Raw genomic sequence first — 25,546 nt, forward strand, 5'->3', positions numbered from 1 at the left:
GAGCTGTGCGAGAGAGAAGACGAAGCGAGAACGCGCGAATGTGAAAGAGAGAATCAGCAGTTACGACACGGTCCTGAAAAAGAAGAAGAAAACAGAATTAGAACACATAAATCAGCAGTTGTATTAAGAAAAATAACATATTTTGAGAGAAGAAATGTGAATTGATCATCGTCAGTCGATTATCACAGTTGATGCTAGCGCAAACTGTTATAGAGGATAGAGAAACTTCCGGAGGTTGGAGTTTTGCCTGTCTGGAAACTTCATAACTAGAAAAGTAGAATTCTCTTGGTTGGTTTTTTTTTTTTTTTGTTTGTTTGTTTTTTCCCTTTCCCATCTCTGTCTGTCTTTTGCCTATCTTCTGCTTTCCATCATCTCTTGAGTCGGGTGCAGCATATTTTCTGGAATCGGACGATCGTCGAAGAAGACTTTGAACTTGAACTGTCCCTGCATTGCACTACAAAGAGCCTGCGAGCAGGAACTGGCGAGCCATGCCCATATACGGATCGAGCTACGTGAATCAAGAAAGTGGTAGGATTGTGCACACGCTTTTCCTTCGGTTTTCCTGACTGAACTGTGTTGCTCAGAACTAAATTGCGGAAGACCGATCTCGTGTAAGCAGCACTGAACTGAGTTAAAGTTTGGTGAAACCCTAATCCACATTGGGACTCTTATTGTGAGCATTAAGGTTTATCTATTGTAATTTCTTTCTTTTTTTTTTTCTTCTCTGGTTTTCTACTCTCATATTCCACTGTCAAATTATTTGGTTTTATTTTATTTTATTTTTGTTGTTATTTTTCTGAAGAACAAGAGTGAAAAAAAAAAAGTATTTCAAAGTGTCATTTGGAAGAATTGTATTCATAGTCAAATTCAAAGTTATTATATATATTAAATAAGCCAATTAGAAACAAATTGAATAAATAGGTAAACATAAATGTTATATTCTATATATCTATATTCCATATTAGCAGAATAAGAGTCGGTTAGCTTTATTAGATTGAACTTAAATAGGTTAAAAGAGATTTATTAATGAAATATAAACAATTAATAAAATAGAAAAATAGAAAATTTAACTATATAAGGGTTATAAGAAGAACACATTTACTTATTTTATTCTTTTCATTTATTTAATTCTCCATTACCCCTTTTTGGTCACTATATCCATTTTTGTTTTGTTTTGTTTTTTTGTCTGTTTATTGGTTTTGATGTATTGAATATCTGACATTATTATTATTATTTATTGATTTTTCTCCTTTTATTATTGCATTATTGACATATCCTTTAATACATCTTACCTGTTTTTGATGCAGCCAGTGTTGTCATCATTTCTTTCTACCCTTGTTGCTAACACCGTCTCTTGAGCGAGTCTGATCTTCTGGTCGCTGGTCCAAATTTAGAACTGGTGTATTCCTTTTCCGCTCATTTCCGTTATTTACTGTTTAGAGGGAGGGTTGCACTTGCGCCGTGACGCGCGCGTTACATATGGGAAAAAATAATGGAGTAACTTCAACCTAATAACTAATTAAAGATGTCATCAGATCATGTGTGCTTTCAGCAGTTATCATTTTAAACATCAAAATCATGATGCCCCCCAATAGTAGGCTACTGAATATAAGATGTGGGATAATATAAGAATGGGACATTTTATCCAAGTCATCTCAATGCTAAAAAGTGTCCCAATAACCCTGAACTGGAGCTCTAAAATAATGTTATTGACTTCAACTGATGAATACAGCCAAAGAAAAGATGAAGAATGGAAAAGCACTTTGCTGGCAAAGAAATTGGAAAATAACACAGGTAAGACAATTCCTATACCCATAAATACCTGTCAAACATGGTTTTATTAAAGAAAAGTTATTTTAAAAAAATTACTTTATTTTTTTACACATAAGAAAGGTATAGCATGTGGCAAAAAGTGTAATATTCACCTTATTTTCCGCGACAACAAGGGTGGCGCCATTACGTTCGTTTTGTCATCTTACTTCCGGTTGAGGGATTAAGAAGAGAGAACAGTTGAAACGCCATCAACGATGTTACGAATACAATGTGAAGCGGTCCGAGTGTTGTGGTGCACTTTACAATTTACACCACCTTAAGATGAGGAGCACCTGAGGCAATGGCTGAAGGCGCTAAACTTGAAGTGACCACCCAAGCGCCCTTATGTGTGTTCGTACCATTTCATGGACGGGAGGCCTACTGACAAACACCCTTTCCCCGAGAAATGGCTCGGCAACGATGTTCCGGTAAATAAGTCACGGCGGATGCTGAACAGGTTGTCGGATTCAGGTAAGCTAACTTAGCTAGCCATGTACATGTTAACCTAACATTAGATTTGTGAAGTCCCTTCTATGAATACAGTTAAGATCAGTAAAGAGCAGTTCACAAAATACAACAAATCTTGCATTATTACAATTGCCACCTATATCATATGTAAGATAGTACAATGGTACATATTTAAGATAGGATTGTGGTACATTATAGTTTAATAATAGCTTAAGTTACTTGCATTATTCCTGTAATTTATAGAGATTGCAGGTGATAGCAGGCCAGCTAGCTACATCTCTTATATTGATATTGACCTAACTATTAACACTAGAGTTAGAGATTGTGTATATACTGTCTCGTTTTTAATGCATCTCTCTCTCACACTGTTCTGTTAAAGTATGAGTGCAATCTTATATTAATTCTCATGATCAATAATTACTAATGTAAAAAAAAATGTGTATGGTTATATTATTTCCACAGATGCATCGATGAGCGTCAGTGATCAACTGTGAGGATGATCACATCCACATACCCTGAACTGTGATGCAGAAACACACTGGGAGGATCCATCTGTCTCTGACCACAACTACACTTCAAAATCACATCTCAATCTGAAGCCTCTTACATCTGATATGAGAATTAAATACGTTGAGCTGGCGCCATTGTACACAACTCTGCTGAGAAACAACCACCATTCATTCAGTCGCCAAGCACCTTACCAATATATACACCAACAGTTTCCAGCTACACACGTGGGATCAGCTCCTGACGACTCTGATGGAGCTGCGTCGTAATTTATTGCAGGGTGATCATTAGGGTGGTCATATCAGGATGATAATTTATCTATATCAGCACTGGAGTAAACAGTGATGTCATCATCCAGCTAAGTTCAGTTCGCATACAATGTTGTCAATGCAGACAGATCAAAACACTGTTGAATATCAAAGGAAGGTGAAACTTGTCATTCCAGCATTCACCAAGAGACACATGCAACTCTCTGAAGAAGACACCACCAACACCAGGCGCATCGCTAATGTACATGGGTCATATGACTGAAAATCTTCAAAATTCTTTCTTACAACAGTTCAGATTAACCTCACCCCTAAAATTGATCATTTAGAGAATTAAAGAACCATTTTACCCTTCTGAGCAACATAATTTCTGATGTAGAGGAATAAATGTTGATTTTAGGTATGTTTCTCTGCTGTGGTTTTACTTTAACTAATCAGTGTAAATAGTGTATGTAGATATTTTTATGAACCTTTACAATATGACCAAATGTTGTCTATCCTAAAATTATTTCTATAAACCTTTACAATATGATCATATGTGATGTTTTTTTTTTTATCTTTACAATGTGGCCAGATGTTAGCTGTAAGGATCTTTTTAATAAAACCATATAATGTGAGCTCTTACAATTTAAAGGGATGAAGTATTCTGATTTAAATAGAATAAGTCATGTCAAGTTTGCAAATTAATTCTATCTTGGTTTAATGCATATGAAAATTAAATGGTGAAACATTATCTCTACATGAAGGTCAGTAAAAGGTGTCTAGCTTCCTGATAACAACAAACACTCTTACGACTGATTTTATCACAACTTATTAAATTACACATTTTCTAAAATACAAATCACAAAGTTATCTTTAACAAAACTGATTTAAAATAATTCCAGTCGTCTTCACCTACACCCTCTATATGCTGCTCCATCAACTCCTGACAGTCCCATGGTTTACTCTGGCCACTTCTTCATATCGTCTACCGGTCGTTAACAGTGACAATATGAGACTATCTGATCGTTGTATAAAGTTTTCTCCGTGCTCCCAATTTGAAACATTTACTGCATTAACGTTATTTGTCATTTTTCTAAAGTTATAGCTCGCTATAAACAATCTTTTAATTACTGATCTAGCTACCTGATGTGCCGAGCCAGTTTAGCGGAAGTCGGATGACAAAATGCGGAAGAGCGGATAATTAAAAATGGGCGTGGCGTAATAAGGTGAATAGCCACACTGTGAGATACAAGCAAGTGACGATCGAGTGACGTCATTCTTTAGGTTACGCGCATGTATCCATGGCAACGCTCGGCTGCGTCGACAGTTAACGGTCCTGCCGGTGATTTTCTCAGATGAGGCCTTGAGTTTTCTCTTTCGTCGGTCGAAAAGGTATTTTAAATTTTAGTTTAGCAGACATTAGCTACCATAACCACTGTTTATCTTGTAAAGTTTAAATTATATGACAAGATTACATTTACAAACGTTTGCTGAAGTTGTTGTCCGTCGCGGCTGACCGTTACGGCCTATCTTCAAATGTACGCTAATCTTGGTCTCACGAATCCAAATTGTCAGTAACAAATGTTTCTTAATAGACAAACGATACCTGAAACATTATTGAATGTGTTCATTTTGTCGTTTTGTCTACCACAGCTGACAACGAGAGACGCGCGTGCACAACTGCATAACACACACACACGGAAAGAGCACAACAATTATGAAACTGCTCATTTATTATAAATAAATGTATTTTTATCCTTACAACGTGTTTGTGTTCTTTTGTTAACCTAGTAGTAAAATAAAAAACAATAAGAGGACTTAATCGAAAGTCCCCTAAACGTCATGAATGGCCGCTGAACGTCCTGTGAACGTCCCCGTGGACGTCCGGAGGACGTCTTTGCGGACGTCCCCGGGACAGCCAGAGGACCCTACACATGGACGTTCGGGGGAAGTTCGCAGAGGCCATTCAGGGGACGTTCTGGGGACCTTTTTTTGTTAGCTGGGACCCTAGTACAGTTGAGACACCCATCCGGAATGCTGCAAAGCTGCCTGACCAATTCACTACAAATGTAAAATACATTTAAAAATGAGAATTTAACAGTTTTTATTTCCATTTAGTGTTTTATTTTATTATTTTGTTTAGTTAAAAGTAGTCCATTTGTAAAACATTGTGCAGTAATGTCAAACAGTGATACAATATTTAATTTTAGGCCATACATTTAATATTAACAGTTGAAAAGTTGAGTAACAGTAAAAAACATTGAACAATTGCAAACAGCAATAATAAAACAGATGAAATCTATTAATTTTAATAGATTAATAGATCTTAATAGAACTTACATCGTGCAACTAAACTGCATGGGCCGCAATAGGATTCTATGGTGATACACTGTCTCAACTGTACCCCGCTGACCACCTCGAACATTTCTCTAGATTTTACGATGACCTTGTATGAATGAATGAATGAATGAATGAATGAATGAGGCATTTATATAGCGCATTCATATGTACTACTGAACACCCGAAGCACCTTACAATCATATCAGGGGTCTCTCCTCATCCACCACCAGTGTGCAGCATCTACTTGGATGATGCGACGGCAGCCACAGTACAATGGCGCCAGTGCGCTCACCACACACCAGCTGAAGGTGGAGAGGAGAGAGAGTGAAAGAGCCAATTGGGGTTGGGGATTATTAGGAGCCCATGATTGGTAGGGCCTATGGAGGGAATTTGGCCAGGACACCGGGGTTACACCCCTACTCTTTACGAGAAGTGCCATGGGATTTTTAATGACCACAGAGAGTCAGGACCTCGGTTTAACGTCTCATCCGAAGGACGGTGCTTGTTACAGTACAGTGTCCCCGTCACTATACTGGGGCATTAGGACCCACACAGACCACAGGGTGAGCTCCCCCTGCTGGCCTCACTAACACCTCTTCCAGCAGCTACCTGGTTTTCCCAGGAGGTCTCCCATCCAGGTACTAACCAGGCTCAGCCCTGCTTAGCTTCAGTGGGCAACCAGTCTTGGGCTACATGGTGATATAGCTGCTGGCTATGACACAATATGTCAGTGTTTAGAGCACAAAATAAGGTTTACGAAAATGTAAGTTAACTTTAACAGTCATGTAAGGATGAGAAGCTATTCAATGTGGAAGCGACGTGGTGAAGTGAAAAAATTACCTTAGAAAAAAAACTTTCGCCGATATCTATGGCGGCTTTTTAATGCCATTAATGATCGAGCGCACAACTGATGCTTGCGCGCGCAGTAAATCACTTCCGCGAGAGAATAAAAGATCTACACACGAGGAAACGGGAGCCCGCGAGCTCATTTTAAACCCGCGCGCACATGACATCTGCTTTGCGCGCAGATCAAGCCCTCGCGTGCTCGGACAAGACTCGCAGCACGCGCGTCATCATTCCCCACACTCGCACTCAATCTTCTATTTTGCTCGTGCGAACACTTTTGATTTTTGTCAGTCGTGGGGCGGGACTTTACTTATTTCAGTGTAACCTCAAATGTCATTGGTCAATTCAGTTTTTCGGAAGTCTGTTGTGATTGGATGCCTGTTGTAAAACGATTAGACATGGCTTGGACCCAGTGCCCAAGGAAGTCGACCGGAAGTTGAAGTCGGCCGGGTGCCGCCATCTTGTAGCAGAACTTCACTTGCGTTAGCATCCCCATTGACTCCCATTCATTTTGGCATCACTTTGACAGTGAATAACTTTACATCTGAGGCGTTTAAAGACTCCATTTGTCCATTATTTATTTCCAAAGATACACGACAATGTATAAAGGGCTCCATTACCATCTATGTTACATTATGGCCCCGTAGAAACAGTTTTTGTAAAAGTAAACTAACGATTGCGTCATAACCACTCGACTCTCTGTCGCACAGTAGAGAAATAACCGTACAGACAGGAAGAGAAGCTCGCAGGCAATTGGGGAGATTATCTTAATATGGCGTACTGGCGTTACATTTTAAAATACTATACAAAATAATTAATCAGAATACTTACTCCTGCTCACTCACGCCAAAGAACTCCCCGCTCAAGCTCGCCGTCTCTGCAAGATTAAGGGCAAAGGCAGTTTTCACGCACAGCTACTAGAAGATTTACATCTGTCAGACAGGTTGCGGACGTCATCAAGCTTAGTGTGAGTCTGCGCGTCAGAAAGGGAAGTGCTAAAAATCGCTAAAAATGGGCTTCACTTGACTCAATTGAGTTCCAATGGGGTCGCTGTGTCCATTTCTTTTACTGTCTATGCTTGGACCAGATGAAAAAATACTATAGTAATTTTTTGAACCATACTAAAGTAAAGTACTTTAATTTGCTGTGGTAATTCTATAGTTGTTGAGGGTAATATAAACAAATTGACTTTACCCAAATACTGTAATTTTCTACAACTATAGGGTATATTACTACAATATACACTAGAATTTACTGTAGTAAAAACTAAAGTAGCCTATACAGTATTTATTACAGTTTATCAGTTCATCATAGTTAATACACTGTATACTGAATCATTCATTAACAAAGTGTTGTAAATAGTATAATGTATAGTATACTACACTTTACTATAGTATGGTCCAAAACACTATAGCCTAGTATTTACTATTATTATGCAAGTGAGTTAAACTTTATTTATTGACTGATTGCATTATTATTATTATTATTATTATATGTCCTTATTAGATACTATATTAACTTGATTTATTATTTTTATGGAGCTGTAGCTGCTGGGGAAAAATGAGAACACATATGTGGCGACCAGGGCGGGCGAGAGCCGTGAGGGAACGGCGCGAGGCCGGTGACGCAAGTGATAACAAGCATCACCTGGGAGGCGCACCGGCCTTGAGTCTCTCACGGAGGAGCTCCGGGAGCATAAAAGGAGGAGCGACGACCGTGGAGGACGAGAGAGGACCAGGCCTGGACTTTATTTTATGGTTTATTATGTTTGTGTGGCCGGCAGACGTCCGCGAGGGTCTGCCGGCATTACTTTCGTTTTGTTCTTTGTTTATTTTAAATTAAAGTTACGTTGAATGTTCGCTGGTTCCCGCCTCCTTCTTCCCATTTACGAACTGTGTTACATTGGTGCCGAAACCCGGGAGGAAGGAGGGACATGCTGTCGGAGAGCCCTCGCTGCTGAGGGGGATCGCGGTGCTGCGGAGTTCGGGCAGCGCGGAAGTGAAGACCGCGAGAGGCTGCCCGAGGCGGTGGTGCTGGAGCCTTGTGAAAGGTGGGACGGAGACCCGGATGCCCTGCTCCTGGGACGAGGTGGGGTGGCTGCCGTCCTGGACCTGGAGGGAGCGGAGGAGTCGCCGCCGTCTGCCGTGGGCCGGAGCCTGCTGCCGTCCGCCATGAAGGGGAGGAGCAGGGGACGGGGGACTCGCTGCCGGCTGCCCTCAGTCGGAGGAGCCATCGCCGGCCGCCAGGAGGCGGTCGAGGATCGGGCCGTCCACCGAGCGTCCAGTGCCACCGCATGGCACCGCGAGAAAGAGCCTCTTGGCAGGCTGAGGACCGAGCGGCAGTGTGTCGGGGAACCGGACCAAGAATATGGTAATATATATAACCTGATAATATATTAAACTGACAAAGAATGATAACAAAAAGCTTACACAACAACTCTTGTTGATATGTATCTTTCATCCAAAGCCACACAAAGCAATTCTGGATTTCGAATCATAGTTACAACTATTTAATGGACACTTTTGACATTTCTGTAATTCTCAGAACTGACATAATTTTGGCTGGGTAAACAGATACTGTTTAGTGGAAGTATAGTGGTAATGTTGCGGTGAACTACAGCAAATATAACTAGGCTATGTGTTCTCTTATTTCCCCAGCGGCTACACCTCCATAAAAATAATAATAAATCAAGTTAATGTATATGGTAGGCCATATTATAATAATAATGCAATCAATCAGTTAATAAATAAAGTTTAACTCACTTGCATCTGGTCCATTGATGAAGCCATGTCTAATCGTTTTACAACAGACGTCCAATCAAAACAGACTTCTGGAAAAACTGAATTGACCAATGACATTTGAGCTTACACTGAAATAAGTAAAGTTCCGCCCCACGACTGACAAAAATCAAAAGTGTTCGCGCGAGTGTGGGGAATGATGACGCGCGTGCTGCGAGTCTTGTCCGAGCACGCAAGGGCTTGATCTGCGCGCAGAGGAGATGTCATTCGCGCGGGTTTAAAATGAGCTCGCGGGCTCCCGTTTCCTCGCGTGCAGATCTGCATCCTCTCGCGGAAGTGATTTACTGCGCGCGCAAGCATCAATTGTGCGCTCGGTCATTAATGGCATTAAAATGCCGCCATATTATAAAAACACAGACTTTTGAGCATTACTGGAACTGAAGGCGTGACAATAAACACGAAACACACGTGATCGTTGTCATGCAGTGAATCCGGCCAATCGTGAAACAGCTGTGTTGCATAAGGAGTCGTCTGGTTTCCAATCGCTCTCGCGGTACTTTGATGTCATTTGCCGATCGGTCTGTGCAGCGCCGATGCATCACGAACAAGCCTACTCCGCAATCGCTCTCTTGGAGCCATAAGTTACAATCACATGGTGTCGGCGCTGTCTCAAGTTGGACAAAATTTCTTACTGGCATGTACTGCTTCAAGTCAGCCGTCAGTCAGTCTGTGCGGTGCTGCATGAGCTCGAACACACCTTAAGGCCGGGTTCACACCGCAAGCGGCAGCAGAGCGGAAGCAGGGCGTTAGCGTGAACTGCAGCTGCAGAGACGCGCGAGTATTCACACTTCCAGCTGGAAGCGTTTGTACAGCGTCACAGCAGCGGCTCGAAGGTGCATAAAGTGAGCATTTCTTTAGAAAGACAGTTAGAAATTTGTTTTTATAATTGGTCATTGTTAAACTTGATAGTCTTGAAAGTTTAACATGCAAGGTGTACAACACTCACATATAAACGTAAAATAAATAAAAATAAATAAATAAAAGCCTCGTGTCGTCCATTGCTGCACACGAATAAGGTAAGCTTTGTGTTTTACATCATCTGACGCATGAACATGTTTACAAGACTGCAAACTCGGCGACAAAGACAGCAAACTCGGGTTTGATTTAGGTATGCAAGAGCCTATGGCTGTCTGTGTAATAGCTAAAATAATATATCATATTTTCTGGCTAGTTTAGTTTTCTATAATATACCATACTTTAACCCAAACTGAATAATTAAAAACAATTTTAAATGAGTAAATCTTGTATAACTATGTTTTCAAATTAAATTTCTTTCCTGACATACTTCAATTCTTGTTAAAACACACTATATGCTTATTCTGTGCATTTTGAGCAGTTTTTCTGTGAAATCATATTTATTTTGTCCATCAAAGGTGTTCTTTCACTTTAATTGAGCGTTAGCAGCGCAGCAAAAATAGACCCAGCGCCGAAACGATCGCGGCACTGCTGCTTCTGCTCTGCTCCTGCTCCGCGCTGCAGCGCAGCCTCTGCGTGCGGTGTGAACGCTCTCATCTGTTAACATTGGCGCCGAAAAAATACGCGCTGCTTCTGCTCTGCTGCCGCTTGCGGTGTGAACCCGGCCTAGGCTTGTTTGAGATGCGCCTAGCCTCGCCTGAAGTTCAGCCGAGAGTAGGCGGCTGCAGTGAGGGGAGGAGTGAAAAAAGTGCAGGCAAGACGAACAGTTCTCTGTTCTCGTAGTCCCCGCTAACCAAAATACGTGACTGTTACGTAACTGCAACGTAATTTGGTGACCAAACTTTCGTAGTGGCGACGTAAGGCAACCGGAAAAGTGAAAGGTGCCTATACGTCGCCACAACGTAACTTTGTGACGTTGCCAGTTGGTAACTGCGACGTCGTGGCAACGTTGTGTATCAATAGTTGTGTGTTGGTCATCAGTTGGTAATTATTATATTTATTTATTTTTCTATGGGCGGACATGCAGTAGTTTAACCTAATTTATGTCCTCATTTGCCCAAACTAATGTAAAGGCTATTCCAACAGCTGTGAACGATGAATGCAGACTCGAAATGAATTCAATTCATTTATTTTGAAACACAAACAGAACATGAACAAAACTCCAAATAAAAATAATGATATACACTCGAACTATAAATAAAAACATATAACGTTAGCCTACAGCGAAACATAAAATAAAAGCATTCAAGACGTTTTGCTCTCAGTATCATTAAAAACGCTAACGTAACATTTTGCTAACATATATTTCAGACGATCAAGGAAATCACAGAGGTAAAAATAGTAACAAAAGTACTTAAAGTAGACTGTGGGTAATGTTACTTAACCAATCTGACGCAGTTGTTGAACTTTATTGCTATAAAACTGACGAGAAACACGGAGAAACGTCGACGCTGTCCTCTCCAGCAGCTTGAATGTTTTCCCGGTTGCCATGGCAACTCTATCGGCCACCTGCACTAACGTAAACATAACAATAAAAAAAGGTTTTGCGTCTTTCCAAAGTTAACTTTATACATGTTTATAAAAGCCATTTATTCGTTGTCACCTCGGAAAAATAAATTCTTCCCTCAGAAAAATTAACTTTACACTCTTATCAACACTGTGGGCACGCGCGCACTACATTTGTGGAGGCGCGCGCTGTATGTCACGTCAAAAAGCAGTCATCCATACTCTGATTTGGTGGAAAGAAACATTTTTTTTTCTTAAGGGGACATTTCAGTCTTGTGTCTGACATTTAATTACACGTTTTATATTGCAAATTAAGATCAAGATGGCGCCGCGCATGGCAGCCACAGTGCTTAGCTCTTCAGTGTTTGTTCTGTTTTTGTTAGTTTTTCCTGTTTTCTGTTTTTCAAACACCATCAGCTTTACCAGGGATGAACTGCTGAACATTCGGCAGTATACACCACAAAATCTTTTACCGGATTTCGATTATTCAGACGTTTTGTTGAATGTTGTAGTCGGCGGAGCGGCAGCGCTGTTTAGACGCTTCAGGACGCGCAGACGGGGAAAGCGCGCCGGCGCCCTCGTGAAGCTCAGACAGCGCGGATTAAGAACGCCGCTGCCTAGCATCCATCTGGCGAATCTCCGCTCTCTGCCCAACAAAACGGACGAACTCCTTCTGCTCTCCCGGACCAATAAGGATTTCTCGAACTCGGCTGCTCTGTGCTTCACGGAAACCTGGCTGAACGACGCCATTCCGGACAGCGTGTTAAGTCTGCCGGGCTTTCAGCTGTTTAGATCAGATCGCGACGCAGAATCAACGGGGAAATCGCGCGGCGGCGGGACGTGCTTTTACATCAACGAAAGGTGGTGTTCAGATGTAACGGTGTTAAAGAAGATGTGCTGTCCAGATCTTGAAACACTCTTCATTAACTGCAAACCGTTCTATTCGCCGCGGGAGTTTTGCTCGTTCATTCTGGTGAGCGTCTACATTCCTCCGCAAGCACACGTGAGTTCGGCTTTACAGATACTCGCTGATATGATCACAGAGAGCGAGCAACAACACCCGGACTCTGTTCTAATCATTCTCGGGGACTTTAATAAAGCGATTCTCTCACGTGAACTGCCCAAATACAGACAGCATGTTACCTGTCCCACCAGAGACAGCAATATACTCGACCATTGTTACACAGCAATAAAGGATGCATATCACTCTGTCCCACGGGCAGCTTTGGGGCTCTCTGATCACTGTTTAGTTCATCTCATACCAACCTACAGGCAGAAACTGAAATCAACTAAACCTGTAGCAAAGACTGTAAAGAGATGGACCACCGAAACAGAGCGAGCTTTACAAGCCTGTTTTGAATGGACTGATTGGAGTGTTTTTGAAGCTGCTGCCACCGATCTGGACGAGCTCACAGAGACTGTTACATCATATATCAGTTTCTGTGAGGATCTGTGCATTCCTACAAAGACTCATTTAACTTACAACAACGACAAACCCTGGTTCACTGCAAAACTCAGCCAGCTCCGTCAGGCCAAAGAAGATGCTCGCAGAAAAGGGGACAGAGTCTTGTACAAACAGGCCAAATACACACTGGAAAAGGAGATCAAAGTGGCAAAGAGGAATTATTCTGATAAACTTCGGAATCAGTTCTCTTCTAATGACACAGCTTCAGTGTGGAAAGGTCTGAAAGACATTACCAACTACAAGACACCATCCCCCAGCTCTGTGGAGAATCAACAACTGGCAGACGATCTGAATGGGTTTTATTGCAGGTTTGAAAAATCACCATTCACACCTCCAACAACCCCCCTCTCCCCCACACCTGCAATTCAGTTCAGTGAAGATGACGTGCGCCAGGTCTTCAGAAAGAACAAGAGAAGAAAGGCACCAGGCCCAGACAGCGTTTCACCAGCCTGTCTGAAAACCTGCGCTGACCAGCTGGCCCCCATCTTCACACAGATCTTCAACAGATCACTGGAGCTGTGCGAAGTCCCCTCATGCTTCAAACGCTCCACCATCATCCCCATCCCAAAGAAACCCAAAATCACTGGACTAAATGACTACAGACCTGTGGCTCTAACGTCTGTGGCCATGAAGTCATTTGAAAGACTGGTTCTGGCTTTTCTGAAGGACATCACTGGACCCTTACTGGACCCCCTGCAGTTTGCTTACCGAGCAAACAGGTCTGTGGATGATGCAGTCAATATGGGACTGCATTATGTTCTCCAGCATCTGGACAGACCAGGGACTTATGTGAGGATCCTGTTTGTGGACTTCAGCTCTGCTTTTAACACCATTGTCCCATCACTCCTCCAGCCTAAACTAACTCAGCTCTCCGTGCCCACCTCTGTCTGTCAGTGGATCACCAGCTTCCTGACAGACAGGCAGCAGCTAGTGAGGCTAGGAAAATTCTCATCCAGCACCCTCACCATCAGCACCGGCGCCCCTCAGGGCTGTGTTCTCTCCCCACTGCTCTTCTCCCTCTACACAAACGAATGCACCTCTAAAGACCCCTCTGTCAAGCTCCTGAAGTTTGCGGATGACACCACACTGATCGGCCTCATCCAGGACGGTGACGAGTCTGCTTACAGACTGGAGGTTGAACAGCTGGCTGTCTGGTGCAGTCTTAACAACCTGGAGCTCAACACGCTCAAGACAGTGGAGATGACCGTGGACTTCAGGAGAAACCCCCCTGCTCTTTCCCCACTCACCATCATGAACAGCACTGTGGCAGCAGTGGAGTCATTCAGGTTCCTGGGCACCACCATCTCCCAGGACCTGAAGTGGGACAACCACATCGAGTCCATTGTGAAAAAGGCCCAGCAGAGGTTGTACTTCCTTCGCCAGCTGAGGAAGTTCAACCTACCACAGGAGCTGCTGAAACGGTTCTACTCTGCCATCATTGAATCCATCCTCTGCACTTCAATTACCATCTGGTTCAGCTCAGCTACCAAATCTGACCTCAGAAGACTACAGAGGGTAGTCCGGTCTGCTGAGCGAATCATTGGCACAACCCTCCCCACTCTCCAAGAACTGTACTTATCCAGAGTGAGAAAAAGGGCAAAGAAGATCACTCTGGACCCCTCACATCCAGCACACTCCCTCTTTGAACTGTTGCCATCCGGTCGACGCTAGAGCCCTGAGCACCAGAACGACCAGACACAGGAACAGTTTCTTCCCTCAAGCAATCCATCTCATGAACACTTAACAAACACGGAACACATAACACTATTACACATTATTTACTTAAAACACTTATTTATATCTCAATTTGCACACATAATTGTACATACAATTGTCTATAATATATATTGTCTTTTGCTTTTTTTTTTTTTTTTTGCACTTTGTCTATCTTGTAAATTTGTATATTATTATTTTATTCTTTTTATTATGTGTCTTGTCTTGTCGCTGTCACTCTGTTGCACTGTGGAGCTTCTGTCACTAAAACAAATTCCTAGTATGTGTAAACAACATACCTGGCAATAAAGCTCTTTCTGATTTCTGATTCTGATTCTGGTAATAATAACATATAAAGAATGTGTAAATGATGGTAATGAAATTACGAGCACATGACGTTGCTGTTACGTTGCCAGTAAGTCATGGAATGACCATTATATTACGAATAGAGGACGTATATGGAACGTCCTTGGTAATCTTGTAAAGTTAGGAGAACGTACTGACGACGTTGTGATATGGTAATTTGATGGTAATATTATTACGGGCATACAACGTTGTAGTTACGTTACTAGTAAGTCATGGAATTACCAATATATTACGAATAGAGGACGTATCTGGAACGTTCTTGGTAATCTTATAACGTTAGGAGAACGTACTGACGACGTTGTGAGATGGTAATCTGAAGGTAATGAAATAACTGGCATGCGACGTCATAGTTACGTTGTCAGTTAGTAAGTCATGACATTACCAAAAAGTATGAATACATTACGTAACTGTTACGTCGTGTGTTAGCTGGGGGATCAGAAGATCAAAGGCTGATATCGCAGGATTCACACTCCTGCGCTGTGTTGCTGATAAACTGGATGTAATTTAAGTTCTGTTGCTTTTATATGAAAATAAACATAATGAACAATACACCCAAAGTACTTGATATTTATTTCCATTCGAAAGATGTCTGTATCAATTATTTTTACTTTAATAATAGACATGTTTTTATATATATATATTTTTTTTTAATAAATGACAACGTTCGCATAACCCATAGAGAGATCACTGTGTCAGAGAGTTTAGGAATATTCACACATTATTTTTACACATAAAAACATGATATTAGAGTTTTGAAATCAAACAATAACATCACGGTTGTTTAAACCAATAAGCTTTAAGCTGTGTCGTCAGCAAGTCGTTTCCCATCGTGCTTTTGGTCAGCGCAGTCGGTGGAGAGCAACTGCGCTCGACTGCAGAATCCGATGAGGCCGCCTCGCACTCGCGAGAGGTTTTTGACACACGTCGGCATGACATCAGAGCAAGGCGGCCCACCCTCGGACACATTTCTAACCGGCATGCATCTCGCGGTGATCACCGGTGATCGGTTCTGCGCATAATTTGCTCATCTCAAAAAAACAAGCCTGTTGTCATTGGTTTATTTAGTCATGTGGTTTATCAGTTCTGTTTTGGGATTAGGCTTGTTTGAGATGCGCCGAGTTCAGCCGAGAGTAGGCTATGGGGTCAGATTCCCGCCAATTGTATTGCAGTCACGGATCAAAAAATAATAAAGGTGAATCACAAATTTAAAAACACATGTAAAAATATATAGCACAAACTTAAAAAAATAATGCAAAATGATCGGAATGGCAAAGAACATGGTCACGGATCAAAATATAATAAGCGTAAATCGAAAAATCAAAAGCACATTTAAAAAAAATAACAAGCATGAATCAAAACTTTAAACACATTAAAAATGATATTGCACAAATCTTAAACTTGTGTTTATGCGTTCTTAAAAGTTGTTTTCCTTGCTTTTATTACTCTTTTCTTTCTGCTCTCTTTACATTTTCTGCTTATATTTTACTCTTTTGTGCGCTTGTGCAGTTTTTCTCTTTGCTCTTCTTTCTACGTTCTGCTCTTGCTTTTCCAAATGTTGCAGTTCGAGTTTCATGTAAATTAGACTGGGCTTAAGCGCCACCATTGGTCCACTAGTTCTAGATTGACAGCTCCTCCTCTAGCCAATCAATCGAAGGGAGGGAGATGACATCACTTCAATGCGACTCATGGCTACTGATGCTCACACTCATACAGGAGAAGATAACCATCACAGCTGGCAATTTCCGAGCTGTGGTAAACTCTTTCTGTTGCAGGACACTGTTATAATGTATATATATATACATTATAACATATGTACATTATATACCTTCATACATATGTACCTGCAACTCGACCTGTCACCGGTATATAGGCTACTTCTACCTGGACAATCTTTTATTGTTAAATTTACCATCCTAACGACAACCTGTCACAGTTGTGCCTGTCTGACGATCTATCATTGTTATATTAATCTTTAATGCACCTACAACTGGACTTGGCACCGTGAAACGCAGCGTCCACCATGCAGCAGCCTCACAACATCACTCATATGTGTGCCTGGCTCGTCTATACCTGTTATGTTACTGTTAGATATTTTTAGTATTCATACAATAATATTAATAATAATATGCTTGCTTGTTGTCTCTTTTATTCCTGTCTTTTGCACAAGAGAATATAACATATGAAACCTACCTTACTAGGCTAATATATTTGCTTGTGAATTACATTTAAAGTAAGATATGCCATGGCAATTGTTTAGATCAGTAGTTCCCAAACTGGGGTACGTGAGGTGACAGAGGGGGTAACATTACGCGAACAAAATGCAGAATTTTGCCATTCATTTAATTCTTCTCTACATTAAAATAACATTAAAACTGATCATGTATTTTCTAACAGGTACAATATGCCATATGACATCCAATCAAAATACCACATCTTTTGCGGTCAAATCTGACAGAGTCCATTTCCACATGCAGCGCACATATGGGTGCATATAGCCTACACAGTATAGGTTGCGTGGGGAGTCTGCAGCCTGAGCAAAACGCGCAACATACTGCCATTCTGTACCTGCAGATTTAGCACTTACTAGCACGGAGAACAATAGCCTGGCACAAAACGGGCTTAAATATCAATTTAAGATTCAAACTCTTGATACAAAACATGGCCTACCTTTTGTGAGTTCTTGTTTTTAATGTTGATAATATTATATGAGCAAGAATGTAAATCCAAATATCCACACAACAGTTCAACAAACAAAGGGGTAATATTAAGTGTTATTCTTCACAGTATTGTCAGTATTTGCTCTATTTTGCAACGAAAACAACAGCAGGATTACAACACAGCAGTGCTTCGAGAACGAATCTGCAACTTTGAATGAATTGTTCGTGAAAGTCATGATTCATTCATAAATACAGCCACTTGCTTATTTGAATGAATGACTCGATGACTCAGGCATTAAGACAGTGACTTACCGCCATCTACTGGCGGTTTTAGTATTTAAAATAATCACTTTTCACGTTTTTAGCATTGCATATTTCTCTATTGAACATTTTTTAATTTAAAACATTATTATTGTTGTAAAGGTATTCATAAAGATCAAAAACTGCACTAGAAAGTCAATTTAGGGGGCAAATATTGTCCCTTAATGGAAAATTTACAAACTAAGTGGAAGAGAGGGGGTACGCAGAAGGATGGTAAGTGTCTCAGGGGGTACTCCACTCTGAAAAGTTTGGGAACCACTGGTTCAGATCATTGTATGTTGCTCGTAATAGTAAACTGTGCATATTTTGTCATGTATTGTTTTCCTGTAAACAGATTTATAGATTTTGTCTTCCATGTACAGTATGTCATTGACACGGGTGTTGGTTTATGAATTTGATCACATTTTAACACTGAGATTATAAAATTATAAAGTTAAGCAATAGCCTTCACATCAGTGTTTTCCCCAATATTAGAGCAATTGCAAATGTTTATTGAGCTGTTGTATAAATCAATATAGCTATAAGTTAATTTTGAATGTGTTTTTGCACTATTTTAATGAAAGGAGTATCAAACAAAGTCACAGCAGAACAGCTTCGCTCGTCTCTGAGCAACACAGCAGTGTTTCATTAATGAATTCCTGATTTGAACGAGAAGTTTGAATGAACTTTTCGCCACCTACATATCTGTATCTGTAATTTTGTTTTTATTTAAAACATTAATCTTATAGTATTGTGCAATTATGTAGTTATTTAATTAAACACAATAAATGTGTGAATAAATCACTGCATATCAAATCCACCTGGTTTCTGTAACTATCTTCTCTGTAACACTATCGTAGTCAATGCAGAGATGATACATTCAGTCTTAGAATTAATTTACCTATGATCGTTTAACAACAATTAAGAAATATATTAGCTACAGTAGCCTTAGCATATTAGCACCATGAGCCAAGTAATATTTTAACACCAAATACCATATATTATGAACATAAAGATTAACAATCATAAGTAGACTGCACAATAAAAAGAGTATCTCAAAAAGAGGAATTATTTGTCCATAGTTCAGATAACTTTACAGATTGAAAGTCCTTGTAAAGTTTCAGATTAAACTGTTATCTTCTCCTGTATGAGTGTGAGCATCAGTAGCCATGAGTCGCATTGAAGTGATGTCATCTCCCTCCCTTCGATTGATTGGCTAGAGGAGGAGCTGTCAATCTAGAACTAGTGGACCAATGGTGGCGCTTAAGCCCAGTCTAATTTACATGAAACTCGAACTGCAACATTTGGAAAAGCAAGAGCAGAACGTAGAAAGAAGAGCAAAGAGAAAAACTGCACAAGCGCACAAAAGAGTAAAATATAAGCAGAAAATGTAAAGAGAGCAGAAAGAAAAGAGTAATAAAAGCAAGGAAAACAACTTTTAAGAACGCATAAACACAAGTTTAAGATTTGTGCAATATCATTTTTAATGTGTTTAAAGTTTTGATTCATGCTTGTTATTTTTTTAAATGTGCTTTTGATTTTTCGATTTACGCTTATTATATTTTGATCCGTGACCATGTTCTTTGCCATTCCGATCATTTTGCATTATTTTTTTTTAAGTTTGTGCTATATATTTTTACATGTGTTATACATGTGGTATTATTTTTTGATCCGTGACCGCAATACTATTGGCGGGAATCTGATCCCATAGGTAGGCGGCTGCAGTGAGGGGAGGAGTGAAAAAAGTGCAGGCAAGATGGACAATTCTCCGTTCTCGGAGTGCATCAGACACCTGCGAGATCAAAGGCGGATATCGCGGGATTCACACTCGTGCGCTGGATGTAATTTACGCTCTGTTGCTTTTAAATTAAAATAAATATAATGAACAACACACCCAAAGTACTTGATATTTATTTCCATTCGAAGGATGTGTGTATCACTCATTTTTATTTTAATTACAGACATGTTTTTATATATTTTTATAAATATGATAACAATCACATAACCCACAGAGAGATCGCACTGTCAGAGACTTTTGGAATATTCACACATAATTTATACGCATAAAATCATGGTAGTGTTTCAAAATCAAACATTTTAAAAGAGATCAATACATCACGGTTGTTTAAACCAATAAGCTTTAAGCTGTGTCGTCATCAAGTCGTTTCCCATCGTGCTTTTGGTTAGTGCAGTCGGTGGAGAACAACTGCGCTCGACTGCAGAATCCGATGAGGCCGCCTCACCCTCGCGAGAGGTTTTTGACACATGTCAGCATGACATCAGAGCAAGGCGGACCACCCTCCGACACATTTCTAACCGGCATGCATCTCGCGGTGATCGCCGTTGATCGATTCTGCGCAGAATTTGCTCATCTCAAACAAGCCTATTGGGTCATCGTCTTGATTGTTCACAGGTGTTCTTTGTTTGTCAATAGTCTCTTTGTATAAATAGCCCTCATGTTTCATTGTTCTCTGGTCTGGCTTTGAGCCATGCCAAGCCTTGCCAAGCCTTTTGTTCATGTGTGGATCTTAATAAACTGCAGTTGGGTACTTCAAGCTCACCTACAGTGGATCATTGTTACAGAAAGCTAGACTTATGAAACCAGCAGTTACTATCCTTCACCTCCATCAATGGGATCACTGTGTTGAGGATTATGTAGAGGATTTTTGTGAACTCTCTTAACTTGGTGGATTTTAATGATGCTGTGCTCAAGGAATTTTTTTTGTCAAGGACTTAACAAACCTGCTCACTCAAAAAAAAGGGAAAAAGTTCATTTTTCCCTAGCCAAACATCGATCATGCCCTTCTCTTGAGCAGCTCATCATTTACTATGGGTTTTGTGGATGAGGAGCCCCGCATCCCACAGTACCCACCACACCAGAGTGTCTTCATCCCCCTACTGTCATGTCTGGAGTTATTCACACCACACCATGACTGCCAAGCCAGGGCCTGTTTACATCATGCCTGCCAAGACAGAGACTGTTCACATCACACCAGCCAAGCCTGAGCCTGCTCGAATCATGCCAGCCAAGCCTGAGCCTGTTCACGTCATGCCTGCCAAGCAAGAATCTTGACAAGATGGCCACATGCCTGTGTCTTCAGACACTCTGCTTAACGGCCCATATCCACCATTGCTTCACTGCCCAGTTTTGCCATTGCTCCATGGCCCTGATCCACCCATGCTCCAAGGTCCAATTATGCCCATGCTCCATGGACCAGGTCCATGGTACAGGTCTTGCACCTGAACGAGAGTGTTTAGAGAGCATATGACTCCTTATGCCGTTGAATTGCTTTCGCGGTACTTTGATGTCATAAGCCGATCAGTCTGCACAGCGCCGATGCATCTCGAACAAGCCTAATGTCATTGGTTTAGTCATGGTTTCTCAGTTCTATTTTGGGAATAGGTCATTAGGCTTGTTCGACTTCATGCAGTGCTGCACAGACTGATCAGCGGCTGACTTGAAGCAGTGCATGCCGGTTAGAAATTTTGTCCGACTTGTAACTGTGATGTATGGCATCACAGTACCGCAAGAGCAATTTGAGAGCAGTTGGCTGAATCAAACGCAGCATGAGCGTCACTACGGGAAGCAGAAAGTGTCCGACTTCACATCTCCATTTCAGCTCCACCCTGACTGCACGCGGCTACTCTCGCCTATCGGTTGCATCCAGCCGCAACCGATGTCGAACACACCTAGTGTCTTGATTGATTGTTCACAGGTGTTTCTTGTTTGTCTTTAGTCTCTTTGTATTCATGCGTCCATGACCTCAAGGCTAGATAACTATAACGCTCTACTGGGTGGTTGTTCCTCCCACTTGATAAATAAACTACAGCTCGTACAAAATGTAGCAGCTAGAGTTCTTACTAGAACTAGGAAGTATGACCATATTAGCCCAGTTCTGTCATCACTGCATTGGCTTCCTGTTAAACATCGTATAGATTTTAAAATCTTGCTAATTACTTACAAAGCACTAAATGGTTTAGCTCCCCAGTACCTGAGCGAGCTCTTAAATCATTATAATCCTTCACGTTTATTGCGATCTCAGAATTCAGGCCAGCTGATAATACCTAGAATATCAAAATCAACTGCAGGTGGTAGATCCTTCTCCTATTTGGCACCCGAACTCTGGAACAATCTTCCTAGCATTGTTCGGGATGCAGACACACTCTGTCAGTTTAAATCTAGACTAAAACACATCTCTTTAACCTGGCATACACATAACACATTATCAATTTATATTTTCAAATCCATTAAAGGATTATTAGGCTGCATAAATTAGCACCAGATGTACTTGTTACATCAGAAAAAGAATGGCATCTACGCTAATATTAGTCTTTCTGTTTATCCCGAGGTTTACCATAGTCAACCGGATCCGGGCCGTATCCAGCTGAGACCAAGGACCTGTGCCTTGACACGACCACAACACAGCCCTGAAGTATCAGCAGAGATCGAGTCGACTAGATCATCCATTGTGAAGACATCATCAGCACGACAGCCAGTGCCACAGTTCCTCAACAGACCATCCATACCGGCGTGATGAATACGATCATCAACTGGATGGAACTGAAATAAATACTTTGATTGTTGCGATCCTATCAGACTTATGATAGCAACCTGATTCGTAAAAAAGCACTGTTTGCCAGAGGAGATTTTAACACCTATTTGCCACTTGTTTGCCACCTGATGTCACCTGTTGGAGTTTGGGTTCCTTGCTGCTGTCGCCTTTGGCTTGCTTAGTTGGGGACACTTGACATTTGACTTGACATTTGATATTCAACAGTATTCTTGACATTTATTCAAGAGTGCTTTGATCTGCCTGCATTGACACTATTCTTTAAGAGCTGCTGTGCAGCCAAAATTATGTACCAGTTATCAATGTAAAGCTGCTTTGACACAATCTGCATTGTAAAAAGCGCTATATAAATAAAGGTGACTTGACTTGACTTTGTATAAATAGCCCTCATGTTTCATTGTTCTCTGGTCTAGCTTTGTTAAGTGTAACCTGCTGTTTGTTGAGTTTCATGTTCATGTGCCAAGCCAAGTCTTGTAGGTTTATTTTGTTCATGTTTGGATCTTAACAAACTGCACTTGGGTTCTTCAAGCTCGCCGACAGCATTGTTACACTTATGCAGTAATTACTAATATTGGTTAATGTTACTTTCTACACATACCAATATATTTTTAACATTGCAATTTGTATAAATTAATGTATTATGAACAAACAATAATTAACATTCAATAGTATATTTACAGATCACCATTATAAATAAGAGTAATAAATCCAATATAAAAAAATTGTTTATTGTTAGCTGATGATACCCGTCACTGTGTAACGCTCAGTTTCCGATGAAGATGAAATAACAGAAGATTTATTACGAACTAGATTAACAAGCCAGTGGGCGAGACAGTGTGCACAGGACGCAAACAACAACCGACCATGAACAGAACAAAGGGAGGAACTTAAATACCCGGTGATGATTAACTTAAAAGACAAACATGATGAATGGTTAGTGTCCATGGTGACTGATGAGTGTGGCAAATGAACAAAGAAGATACGTGACAAACGAAAACAAACTGAAAGTCTGTAAAAACAAACTAACAGAAAATAACTGTGACACGCACAGGTTGTTGCAGGCAGACAAAGAAGACAGAAGAATAAAGTTCCAAAACAAAGTTTAATGATAATGACCCACAGCAGGGCAACACACACTAAACGTAACATGACCAGACAGAGAATGAACGTGGGGGTACAACTTAAATAGGAACTCAAACAAGATGATTAGTAGAACACAGCTGAACCAAATGAACGCATAATGATGGTGACCATGGTAACAAAGGAGTGGCGGGAAAATCAAATAAAGGAACACATGTGATGAATGAAAACAAACAATACAATACAATACAATACAATACAATACAATTGAATACAAAGTCCTAAGACAAACTATACATAATTGTGACAATACCTAATTAATTAACTAAAGTTATCAAATTGAATCCAATTGTAAAGTGTTAACCAGGTCTTTTTGTACAACAACATTGACAGTTATCTATTACTGCTTAAAAGAGTATTTCTATTGAGAATTCTAATCTCCAAACAAAAACAAACAAACAAAAATAAAATTATACGCTGCCCGGCCAAAAAAAAAAAAAAAGTAGGCAAATGCTTAAGAGTTGAAGAGTATGATCATTATTGCAGTGATTATTATGTTTCTAGCATATTATATGTTAGCAACAGTTCATGTAGGAGCTATGACCATACTCCAGGATGACAATGTTAATATTCATTTGGCTCAAATTGTGAAAGAATGGTTGGGAGGGTGCATGAAGAATCATTTTCACATGTGAATTGGCACCTCTGAGCGGACCTTAAATTCATTGAAAGTCTTTGGGATGTGCTGGAGTAGACTTTACAGAGTGCTCACCTCTTGTATTGTTAATGACACACAGAACACACACAGACATCAAGAATCAGCATATGACCCTCAACAATGGTGACAATCAAAGAAAGTGCTTCATGTTGCAGTGCATGATGGGAGCCACCAATCAAAACTCATCCATGGCTCTCATCATGAATTGCTGCATGAATAAATTATGCAGCTGAATTGTCCTGTAATTTTGGTAGATTGTTCATGTTTGCTTTATTTTTCTGTTGTTTTGTTGTGAAAGTAGCTTGTTTTGTGATGTTCAGAGTTGATCTGTTAGTCAGTATTTTGTATTTATTTATCGTCACCGTTCTTGAGAATCAGATGCTGATTCTTGATGTCCATGTGTGTTTAAACACTGACGCTTCAGTGCATAATGTATTATTCTTTTAAAAAAGGGAAAAAAGTTATACTATTGTTGGATCTCAGGCTGTAAAATCACAGGACTACAATCATTAATACTAAAGCTACACATCAAGCACACAGTCAGAGATTTAGACTCTATATGACATCATGCCATCACATGATGACTATATCATCATCAAATTATATTGTGATTGCATCATATTTTCTCTGACCATAACAAATGTGCTTTACAAACACAAAGTTGGAGCAGCCAGAGAACAATTAATAATAAAGGTAAAGAGTCAAGAGCCCAACTAAAGCAAACGCTGACCTATTTCATGGTGACTTGAAATGAAACATTCATAAAACATTAATTAACACATTTTTTCTATCTTTCCTTCAGTGATTTTGCTTATTAACATCAGGTGTCTCCAGTAATTGTCCATCATCACTCAATCATCAATCAATTATCTCATTAACTTTAACACTGCTTCAGTGTTACTTTTTAACACCCGGCAAGATGGACTCATATGTACACTTTGGGTGTTAATTTAACAAAATTTTGCTGTGTAAATTGATACCAACAAGTTTTATGCTGTTTTTGTGTACAGTTAAGTGGTTTAATGAGAAATTGTATTGCACTGATTTTTGTTGGTGTTAAAAATTGTTTGTATGCTTAGTGTATGCAAAATTTAAGTTCCTACTGAAGATGGAATCTGAACTTTTTCTTTAAAGTGCATCTGTTGTGTCACAACTTTAAAAAAAAGTTAAATATTGTGAACCGAGTTTGTGCTTGTGTAGCATCTTATTTCTAATTGAAATAAATGATAAAGTAAA

At 40.3% G+C, this 25,546-nt stretch overlaps 1 protein-coding gene across 1 annotated transcript in view; it reads right to left on the minus strand.

Annotated features, from left to right (window-relative positions):
* Window positions 1-25,546, minus strand: part of cldn15b (claudin 15b) — a 98,717-nt gene that overhangs the window by 39,178 nt on the left and 33,993 nt on the right. The window lies entirely within an intron of this gene.

The sequence above is a fragment of the Chanodichthys erythropterus genome, chromosome 13 (genome assembly GCF_024489055.1).
Source record: "Chanodichthys erythropterus isolate Z2021 chromosome 13, ASM2448905v1, whole genome shotgun sequence".
In the NCBI taxonomy this organism is placed as follows: Eukaryota; Metazoa; Chordata; class Actinopteri; order Cypriniformes; family Xenocyprididae; genus Chanodichthys; species Chanodichthys erythropterus.